Below are 11867 nucleotides of genomic sequence, written 5' to 3' on the forward strand. Positions count from 1 at the left end.
CATGTTGCTATAATTTACATTTTACAGAAGACGCTGCAACCCCTTCTGATGGGTTCTTCGTAGACGTTGACATCAATGAGTAGGCTAAGGCCCAGGTGCTGATCCTGAGCTTGTGAAGGACCACGTAGTATAGCTAGGCTTTCCAAGCCTCTTTTATTTTACTAGTTGTCTGTACTCAGACAAGTTACTTCCGCTGCTGGTTTGTATGACTGTATGACTTGAATGCTGGGTCATGTGACCCGTACCTATGTGTATGTTATGTACGGCTCTCTGAGCCTTAAATAAAGTACTTGTGTCATAGAGTCATGTTGTGATGCCTTGCTGTATTTGCGCATATCGAGCATATTGTGTGTATGATTGAAAGCTTGGTATGTGTGGGATCTGACTATCTAGTCGTTTATCTTTAGTAGCCTCTCTTACCGGGAAATGTCTCCTAGTGTTACCACTGAGCCATGGTAGCTTGCTAGTGCTCTGGAACACTTAGGCTGGCCGGCATGTGTCCTTCTTCGTTCCTGTGTCTGTCCCTTCGGGGAAATGTCACGCATTGAGTACCGGAGTCCTGTTAGCCCGCTACAGCCCGGTTTACCGGAGTCCTGCTAGCCCAGTGCTACAGCCCGGACCCACTTGCTGATGACCGACACGTTCGAAGCTAGGTCATGGATGCCTGTCCCTGTAAGTCTGTGCCACTTTGGGTTTACGACTAGTCATGTCAGCCCGGGATCCTTATCATATGGATGCTAGCGACACTATCATATACGTGAGCCAAAAGGCGCAAACGATCCCGGGCAAAGGTAAGGCGACACCCGTGGGGATACCGTGCGTGAGGCCGCAAAGTGATATGAGCTGTTACAGGCTAGATCGATGTGACATCGAGTCGGGGTCCTGACAGCGTTGGTATCAGAGCCGGACTGCCTGTAGGTTCTCCAAGCCAAACTGGACGATGTTGAGTCTAGAAATTCTTTAGTTATATGTAGGGGAATTGTTTGTGGGTTGGAACGTAAGGCTCTTTTTACTCCTTTATCTTATGACATTCTGATCTGAGTCAGTCTACTCTTCCACCGGGGGTTAAGGAATTAGGATCTTTTCTCTCTATCAGGATCACGTGTTACTAATCAGTAGTACCTTATAGGTTTGATGGATACAAGCCTAGTTCAGTTCTACTACCACATTATGTTGCTAGGATGGACTCAGAACTTGATATGATGTTGTTGAGTGTGTATGAAATCCGTTGTCAAATGTCTCAAAATCCTTCTTGAGCATTTACAGCTGTTATGCTGCCGAAATTTTGCTAGAAATTCTAATGCCTTTGCATTATGGTTGTGTTTTCAGATGGCCACTCGCGACCTCAATCAAGTGGTTCGCCTGACTCGATGCCTAGATGTACCCGGCCATACCGCCATGTTGGTCAGGGTAATGACTGAGGCTGGATACCGTTGGTATCCTGAGTATACGGTTGAAGAGCAATTTCGAGACTTTAATCAAAGCCAGTATCTCTGCACTGTCGGGATATTTCCATGTTATCCTGGATCTACCGAGCCCCTCCACTGCTCCTATGGACTCGGGGTTACTATTGAGATGGCTGTGCAGGATGCTGCCTACTCTATGATGACCATGATGCGAGTCAGGACTGGCCTATTTCGGGACTCTGATTTCCGGTATATGCCAGGATCACTTCCGGGAGCACAAGGGTATCTCCAGGCTATCTATGCTGACCCCACTCAGGAGGATTGACGGACTCGCACCACTGCTGAGATGCTCGAGGATAAGGACCGTGAAAATCGGGCCTTGAGGCTAGAGCTTTTCAATACCCGTGCTGAGCATTGGGCCACTTTGACTCGGTTTGCACCGGCTGTGCAAGCTGGATATTCGGATATGCGCGATCTCTATCCTGTGAGATCTGCTCTGCCAGACGTGATGGGTTGGCGTGATGTAGGAGGCATCACCCCACCTCGCGGTCCCCTCAGACCACCGTCTGTTGGTCCAAGACCTCATCCTAGCCCCTATGGTCCACAAGCTCCGCGAGATCATCTGTTCCCGGATGATCATGTTGAGCTTCCAGGCTATGGAGGTGATTTCTATGAGGACTACTACGGATCGGTCTGAGTTAGTGGTAGTATCGCTAGTTCGTACTAGCTGTGTCGTCTATCGTCCTGCGTGACTCGTGGGATATGACCTAGTTTGTACCGCTCTCCGGAGGTGTAGAAAAATAATGTATAGGAGCTTGGGATGCCTCCGATGAGATGTAATCCTCTTTTCACCGAAATAGTACCTTGTTTGGTCTTGTACTAAACCTTGTATGGTGTGTATGACGATGGAATAAAAGAAGCAGCTTCTGTATCTACCATGTCATACGGATGATCATCTTGCATTCCGAGTTATTCCTTACATTCTGTATTCTATGTCGGAATCTTATCATTCTGACTAAATCATTGTCTTGTTCACCTAGGATGGTCAACACGCGCAATAACCCTGCTCCTCAAGAGCAGGCCGAAGGCAGTGGAGTCGGGAATGCAAATCTGCCTCATCCTACTTCCCTAGCCGAAGTTGTGCTGGAAGCCGAGAGAAATAAGCGGGAGACCAACCGTTTGTTGGAGCGTATTGAACAGAACACCGCACACCATCAGAGAAATAACTTGGTGTCACTCAGTGATTTCATCAAGTTACATCCACCCATGTTCCACCACTCCGTCGAGCCTCTCGACGCTGATGACTGGCTTTGCAGTATTTCTCACAAACTGCGTTCTGCGCTAGTAGCTGAGGCTAACAAGGTTACCTTTGCCGCATATCATCTTGAAGGCCCCGCCAGTCTATGGTGGGAGAATTATGGAGCTATGCGCCCAGCGGACCATGTCACTACTTGGGCTGAATTCAGCGAGGCTTTCCATGAGCATCACATTCCGGAGGGTCTCATGGACCGTAAACGTGAGGAATTTTGCAGTTTCACTCAAGGCCGACTCTCTGTGGATGCTTACAGCAGGGAGTTCGGTAACCTCGCACGATATGCCACTAAGGAAGTTTCTACTGATGCCAAGAAGCAAGCAAGGTTCCGTAAGGGACTTAGTCCTGAGCTTCGCCGCGACCTCCCTCTGCATGAGTGCACATCTTTCCAGAAGCTTGTTAACAAGGCCATCAGTGCTGAGACTGGTCAGACTGATTATGATGCAACACGCAAGCATGGCCGTGACGTGGGTTCCTCATCCGGTGCTGGTCCTCAGAAGCGCCGTGTGTGGGTGCCCAACACTGCCCTGCCACCCAGGTTCACACCGAGGCCATCCTTCAAGGCGCCTCGCCCCGTTCAACAGTCTGCACCAGCCAAGCCCTATGGTGGTCCAACCAACAGTGCTCCTCCACGTACCAGTTCCGTGACTGGTTTTAAGTGTGGGGAATCTGGCCACTATATGCGCGAGTGTCCCCAGACCAACCCCAACCAATCTGCTAAAACTGTTGGCCGCGGCAAGCCGACAGGTAAAGTGTTCCACGCCAAGCCGGCCACCGCTACAGGTGGCCATGTCAACTGTATCTCTGCCGAAGAAGCTCAAGAGGATCCCAACGTCGTTCTTGGTACGCTCCTTGTTAATTGCCACCCGGCATCTATTCTTTTCGATACAGGAGCATCTCATTCATTTATATCCGAGAGCTATGCTCGTCTGCATAACACCACATTCTGTGAGATGCCCACCTCTATGGTAATTCAAACTCCGGGATCCAAATGGCAAACCTCTAGGGTAAGTCATGGAAATGAAATCCAAGTCGATAGACTTGTTTTCCTTGCCTCTTTGATAGCTCTTAAATCTTCAGATATTAATATCATCTTGGGTATGGACTGGATGTCAGCCCATCATGCCAAAATTGACTGCTTCTCTAGGACTGTTCATCTCACCCATCCTTCGGGGAAGATAGTCAATGTCTTGACCCGAATAGCCAAGCGACAGTTATATTCTCTTAACGCCAGCCCTTTGCCAGACCTTGAGGACGTCCTGGTAGTCCGTGACTTTCCGGATGTCTTCCCAGAGGAATTGCCAGGTGTTCCACCTGACAGGGATGTTGAGTTCGTAATAGACCTTATTCCAGGAACCGTCCTGATTGCTAGAAGACCTTATAAGATGGCACCACTAGAACTAGCCGAGCTTAAGAAACAACTCGATGAGTCCTTGAAAAAGGGTTTCATCCGACCTAGTTCATCTCCGTGAGCTTGCCCCGTCCTCTTCGTCAAGAAGAAGGATGGTACGGACCGGATGGTTGTAGATTATCGACCTGTAAATTTGGTCACAATCAAGAACAAATATCCGCTCCCCAGGATCAACGACCTGTATGATCAGCTCGCTGGATCCTCAGTCTTCTCCAAAATGGATTTGAGGTTGGGCTACCATCAAATCAAAATCAGGAACGGGGACATTCCTAAAACGGCCTTTGTTACTCGTTATGGCCAATACGAGTACACCGTCATGTCCTTCGGTTTAACCAACGCTCCAGCCACCTTCTCTCGGTTGATGAACTCAATCTTCATGGAGTATTTGGATAAATTCGTCGTGGTTTACCTCGATGATATACTCATCTACTCCAAGAATGAGGAAGAACATGCCGAACATCTAAGGCTAGTGTTGAAGAAACTTCGAGAGCATCGCCTTTATGCTAAATTCTCTAAATGTGAATTTTGGTTGTCAGAAGTGACCTATCTGGGTCATGTAATATCTGGTAAAGGTATTGCTGCTAACCCTGCGCGAGTTCAAGCCGTCCTTAATTGGACTCCACCTGAATCGGTCAAGCAAGTTCAGAGTTTCCTTGGCCTAGCGAGCTATTGTCGTCGCTTTGTCGAGAACTTCTCCAAAGTTTCTAAACCTTTAACCGAACTCCTCAAGAAAGATAAAAAGTTCGAATGGACTCCACAATGTGAGCACAGCTTTCGGGAACTGAAAAGACGCCTGACTTCTGCTCCCGTGCTGGTACCGCCAGACTTCTCTAAGGACTTTGTTATCTACTGCGACGCCTCACGACAAGGACTAGGTTGCATTCTCATGCAAGATCGACACGTAATTGCTTACGCTTCACGGCAATTGCACCCACATGAGGAGAATTATCCTACTCATGATCTAGAGCTTGCAGCTGTAGTCTATGCACTTAAAACCTGGCGACATTACCTCCTCGGTAATCGTTGCGAAATATTCACTGATCACCAAAGTCTGAAGTACATCTTCACCCAACCGGATTTGAATCTCAGGCAAAGACGTTGGGTTGAGTTTATCATAGATTTCGACTTAGGAATAACTTACAACCCAGGGAAAGCCAACGTCATGGCTGATGCGCTAAGTCGTAAATCTTATTGTAACAACCTGTTGTTACAACAAAGTCAACCGCTTCTCCATGAGGAATTTCGGAAGCTTAACCTTCACATTGTTCCTCAAGGTTTTCTTTCCACCTTGGTGGCGAAACCTACTCTTACGGATCAAATTATCGCTGCCCAAAAGCGAGATAAGGGAATATCTAAGATCAAGGAGAACATTGCTAGCGGAGGTGCTAGTTGTTTCTCCACAAACGATCATGGTGTTGTGTACTTTGAGAACCGTTTAGTGGTTCCCAAGAACCAGCGTCTACGGCAGTTGATCCTTAAGGAGGCTCATGAATCTCCTCTCACCATTCATCCCGGTAGTACCAAGATGTATCAGGACCTACGCCAGAGGTTCTGGTGGACTAGGATGAAGAGAGAAATTGCTCAGTATATTGCTAATTGCGACGTCTGCCGTCGTGTAAAAGCAGAGCATCAACGGCCTGCTGGCACCCTTCAACCCCTAGCTATTCCTGAATGGAAATGGGATAAAATTGGTATGGATTTCATTACCGATTTCCCCAGGACCAAGAGAGGGAATAATGCTATCTTCGTCGTGGTCGATCGTCTTTCCAAGGTAGCCCATTTCTTACCTGTTCGTGAGAGTATAACCGCTAGTCAGTTGGCAGACTTATACATCTCCCGAATAGTGTCTCTCCATGGTGTTCCTTTGGAAATTAACTCGGATCGAGGAAGTCTTTTCACCTCTCGATTTTGGGAAAGTTTCCAAAATGCTATGGGAACCCGCCTTTCCTTTAGCACCGCTTTTCACCCTCAATCGAGTGGTCAGGTAGAGCGCGTCAACCAGATCCTAGAAGACATGCTTCGAGCCTCTGTTATCTCATTCAGAATGGAGTGGGAGAAATGCCTTCCATTTGCCGAATTTGCTTACAACAACAGCTATCAATCTAGCTTGGGTAAAGCCCCTTTTGAAGTTCTCTATGGACGACGGTGTCGAACACCCCTTAACTGGTCAGAAACCGGGGAAAGACAATTCTTTGGCCCGGACATGATTCAGGAAGCAGAAGAGCAAGTTCGCATCGTTCGTGAAAATTTGAAAACAGCCCAATCTCATCAGAAGAGTCAATATGACCGAAAACATAAGGCTATGACTTTCGAGGTTGACGAGAAGGCTTACCTTCAGGTTACTCCTCTAAAGGGAACCCATCGCTTAGGTATCAAGGGCAAATTGGCTCCTTGTTACATTGGACCTTTTCGCATTCTCGCTAAACGAGGAGAAGTTGCCTACCAGTTGGAACTACCTTCGCATCTCTCCAGAGTCCACAATGTCTTCCATGTTTCTCAACTCAGGCGTTGCTTCTCGGATCCTATCCGTGGAGTGGACCACGAAACGCTTGATCTCCAAGATAATCTCACGTATCGAGAGCACCCCATTCGTATCCTCGATCAGGCCGAGCGTACCACTCGACGTCATAATATCAAGTTTCTCAAAGTTCAATGGTCGCACCATTCTGAGGATGAAGCAACTTGGGAAAGGGAGGATCGTCTTCGAGTCGAGTATCCCGCCCTCTTTCCGGAGGAACCCAAATCTCTGGACGAGATTCTTTTGAGTGGGGGTGAGTTGTCACACCCTAGCTAGTTCATGCATTAGAGTGTTGCATCATGTCTATTCTTTCATCAGAAACCTGAAATGGGGATGAAAGAACCCCCAGCCCCCTCTGAAACCAACTAGGGTTTACTAAAAACTTTTTCAATGAACCTGAAATGCCCTTCTAAAATGCCCATCATTTTTGTCTTGGTTCAGAACCTCTGCCAGAAGTGATGCACATTTTCCTAGGCCATCTTAGGGTCTTTGAATTAAATCATAGATATTTGAATTTGGGCATTTAAAATTATATAAAATATTCAGATGCTCAAATATCTCCAAACTAAAATGTTTCATGTTGGAAATAATCCAACTATGGACCAGGAGTAGTTTGGTGATTTTAGGAGTTGCCTAAGTATTTTTAATAATTCAACAAAGTTGCAGAAGTATTAAAAAAACAGAAAACAGGAGAAATAGCAAAAAAACCTACCTGGCGCCCAGCACCCGGCCCACCTGCCGGCCCAGCCCAGCGCCGCTCCAGCGAGCTGCTTGCCGGCCAGGCAGGCAGGCAGGTGCCCGACGGCGACAGCAGCGCGCGCCACGCAGCTGGCCGCCGCCCTGCTTCACCTCCTCGCCTCGTGGCTGGATGGATGAGCTCCACGCCGCGCCGTGAACCCGCAGGACACCTCCATTCTCCCCCAACTCCTCTCTCTCGCGCTCCCCCGCCATGGCCGACGCCATCGCCGCCACCCCCTCGCCGTAGTCACGCCCTCCGTCAACCCCACGCCGTGCCGCCGTGTCCAGGAGCTCCGCCACCCTCCTCTCCTTCGAGCAAGCCGAGCCCCGAGCGCTCGCAAGGCCCGAGCCCACCGCATCGACCTAGACCGAACCGCCATCGCCGGAGATCCCCTTCAACGCCGTCGTCGCTCCGGCCCATCCCCGGCCGCACCAAGTGCTTCGTCGAACTCCCCGTGAGCTTAGCCATCTTCCCCTCCCTTCTTTTCTTGCTCCCGAGCCGTGTAGCGACCTCCCGGAGCTCAAACGCACCCACCGCCGCGGAGCTCGTCGCCGACGTGCTCCCGGTCACCCTCCGGCCACAACTTGGTGTCCATCATGCTCACCACGTCACGTAGCACCTAACCAGCTACTCCCCGCACCTCACCGACCCCTCTAGCGTCAAGTTCGCCTTCGGCCGAACTCCGGTGGCTGCCAAAGTCGTCGCCGGCGCCAACTCCGGCCACCCCGACCCCAACGGACTCCACCAAGAGCTACGGCTCCTCCTCAGCTCCACTCCGATGGCCTCCGCGACTCGTTTGTTTGCCGGAACGGCAAAAACCACTTCCGCCGCCGCGTCGGGCTCGCCGGCGGTTAAACGCCGGTGCAGCCGACCTGGGTTTGACCACAGGTGGGCCCTGATTGACTCTCCTGAGTCAATGACAGGTGGGGCCCAGCCCTGTTAACTGTTTAGGATTAGTTTAAATTAATTTTAGTTTAACTAATCACACTGACACGCGGGACCCACTGTCAGGTTTGACCCGGACCGTGTCCCGTTGACCCGCTGATGTCACATTGACGTCAGGCTGACGCAGTAATTGATTTTCTAGATTTATTCTAATATAGGAAATTCCAGAATATAGTTTAAACTTCAAAAATTCATAACTTTTAATCTGTAACTCCAAATCAGACAAGTTATATATGAAAAATGATCAGAAAAATCCAATCTATCCATCTGTACTATTTTCATGCATGATTAAACAAGTTAACTTGATGTTTAATGCAGAACAAGGTAAAACACTTTAAAGGGCCATGTATGAGTTTGAAATTTGAATCTTTGGTTCAAATTGGTTCAAACCCTTCTGGTCTTAGTTGCATTAGCCCAACACACTCATATTGCCATGTTTCATGCATGCATCATATTGTCGCACATTGTTTGGTGATGGCTGTGTATCGGTGTTCTTTGCGGCAGGTTCTGCCTCCGAGGAGTACCGTGATTACCCTAGCGAAGAACCATATCAGTGCATCGAACCATCAGGCAAGCAACCAACCATTTGATCATATCGATACAATCCCATGTTCTCGCTCCTGCTCTCTTTTACTGCATTAAGACAACGCATTTCAAACTGCTGTGTGCTACGGTAGTTGAACCCACTTCCTCTGCACGACCTGTCATTGCCACAGTAACTAGATGAAACCCACTAGCATGTGTAGGAGTTGATTGAGCCATATGTATGTGTTGTTCCTACCTTGCTATGCCTGCTATGCTTAGAGTCGTGTCAGGTCTGGTTCATCTGGGTGATGGGCTAGAGTGAAATGATTATGTCGGTAATGAGAGTGGTCTGGTGAACACGATTTGGTAAAGGTATCGATGAGAGGCCATGTAGGAGTACATGGTGGGTTGTTTCATTGAAGCCGACCTTAAGCACTGAGATCTGTATGTGTGATTTAAGATACAGCTACTACCATGCATTGGGCCCTGAAATATGACCCCGCTCGACTTCTTATTCACCCTACTTCTCTGTCCAGGAGTTGCAAGTAGTTTCTGGTGTTTGTAGCCTACTGGAGGCCGTGGACAGCGCTGACCGTAGGGGTGGGCTGTGATGCGGTAGGTACGTGGCACGGTGTACCGAATACCCGTTAGGTATCTCGGGAACCCCGTTCACATCGTTTGGGGCTGTGAGCGAAACCTCGGCCGGATCTCCTCATGGATGGAACCCGAATAGGCGATAAACCCGGACTAGAGACTTAGGTGTTTAGGTAGGTCGTGGTCTACACCCACGTCGGCTTTCGCTTGAAGTCTGCCGAGCACATGTCGTGTGCAGACGGTAAGTGGTGGAAACATGTACGAAGAAGTACACCCCTGCAGGGTTATCATGATCTATTCGAATAGCCGCGTCCGCGGTAAAGGACTGCTTGGTTGCCTATACAGTTCATAGGCAAGTAAATGGAAACTACTAAAAGCCTCAAGATAAGTGTGAGTGCCGAGGATGGCTCTTCCGTAGGAAGACGGAGGTGAATCCTCGGTGGTGTATTGAAGTGGTGAGTAGTGGACTCGTGTGCGCAAAACCATTTCAAGTTGGAGTCTCGTAGGATAGCCTAGCCAAGAGTCAAAGCTGGCTTGCTGCAACAACTCCACCAACCCTTCTTGATAATGTGCATGTATGTAGGATCTGATGTAAGTCTTGCTGAGTACCTTTGTACTCATGTTGCTATAATTTACATTTTACAGAAGACGCTGCAACCCCTTCTGATGGGTTCTTCGTAGACGTTGACATCAATGAGTAGGCTAAGGCCCAGGTGCTGATCCTGAGCTTGTGAAGGACCACGTAGTATAGCTAGGCTTTCCAAGCCTCTTTTATTTTACTAGTTGTCTGTACTCAGACAAGTTACTTCCGCTGCTGGTTTGTATGACTGTATGACTTGAATGCTGGGTCATGTGACCCGTACCTATGTGTATGTTATGTACGGCTCTCTGAGCCTTAAATAAAGTACTTGTGTCGTAGAGTCATGTTGTGATGCCTTGCTGTATTTGCACATATCGAGCATATTGTGTGTATGATTGAAATGCTTGGTATGTGTGGGATCTGACTATCTAGTTGTTTATCTTTAGTAGCCTCTCTTACCGGGAAATGTCTCCTAGTGTTACCACTGAGCCATGGTAGCTTGCTACTGCTCTGAAACACTTAGGCTAGCCGGCATGTGTCCTTCTTCGTTCCTGTGTCTGTCCCTTCGGGGAAATGTCACGCATTGAGTACCAGAGTCCTGTTAGCCCGCTACAGCCCGGTTTACCGGAGTCCTGCTAGCCCAGTGCTACAGCCCGGACCCACTTGCTGATGACCGACACGTTCGAAGCTGGGTCATGGATGCCTGTCCCTGTAAGTCTGTGCCACTTTGGGTTTACGACTAGTCATGTCAGCCCGGGCTCCTTATCATATGGATGCTAGCGACACTATCATATACGTGAGCCAAAAGGCGCAAACGGTCCCGGGCAAAGGTAAGGCGACACCCGTGGGGATACCGTGCGTGAGGCCGCAAAGTGATATGAGGTGTTACAGGCTAGATCGATGTGACATCGAGTCGGGGTCCTGACAAAACCGGCCCAAGCTCGCGACCTGAGGGCCGGCAGGCGGCATAGGAGCCGAAGCATCAGGACAGCCTACATCAAGGGCACCAGCCTGAGGGGAGCAATCAGGTGCCACCTCTTGGTGTCCTGCCGAGGCCTCGGGGGCTTTGGCCTCGGGAGCGGCAGGTCGCGCCCCCTCATTAGCCACCAACTTGCGAGGGGCTCCATAAGCTCCGGAGGATGACGCCTCGGGAGCCCGACGTGACATCGGCACCTCAACATCAGGCCCCCAGCTCCTACAAATACTTGCCTCCCTGCAACGACTCCTGAGGCAAGGACGGCGCTGGCGGCTGGGGGAAGGACGACAACAACCGGGTTCTCACGTGGCCCCACGAGGCCAGCCGGGCGCAGCCCCCATTCGTCGAAGCGGGGCATCTGCTTCACGAAGTCGACCCTGTTTGTGCAAAGGTACAATAGGGCGCCTCCGTGACAGACGCTGCCAGGAGAGGGGTCGCCAGTCAGGACCTGCAGCACCTTCTTCGGCGTTTCGGGCGCGAGATCCCCTTCCTGGAGCCTCATACGGTCCTGACGACTGGAGTAAGCCCACATTGGGTGGGAATGGCGCTGGAGAGGAGCGATGCGACGCTGGAGGAACTCCTTCACCACTTGGGGCGCCGTCACCCCGAGCTCCCTCAGCCTCTCAAGGCGATGCCAGGTGAAAGCGAGCTGGGGGCTCGTAAGCTCCTCATGATCCCAACCAGGATTGGGAATAGCAGGCAGCGTCGGGTGCGCGAGCAGGGGGCTGGGCACCCCAACGTCCAAATACAACCACCGCTCCCGGAACCCCCTCGCGGAAGGTGGGATGCCAAAATTGATCCCCGAGGCGGCCGTCTCCGGCACGGCCTGGAAGCTCACGCATCCCGAACACCGGGAAGGGT

This window comes from Triticum dicoccoides, chromosome 6B (genome assembly GCF_002162155.2).
Source record: "Triticum dicoccoides isolate Atlit2015 ecotype Zavitan chromosome 6B, WEW_v2.0, whole genome shotgun sequence".
Taxonomy (NCBI): domain Eukaryota; kingdom Viridiplantae; phylum Streptophyta; class Magnoliopsida; order Poales; family Poaceae; genus Triticum; species Triticum dicoccoides.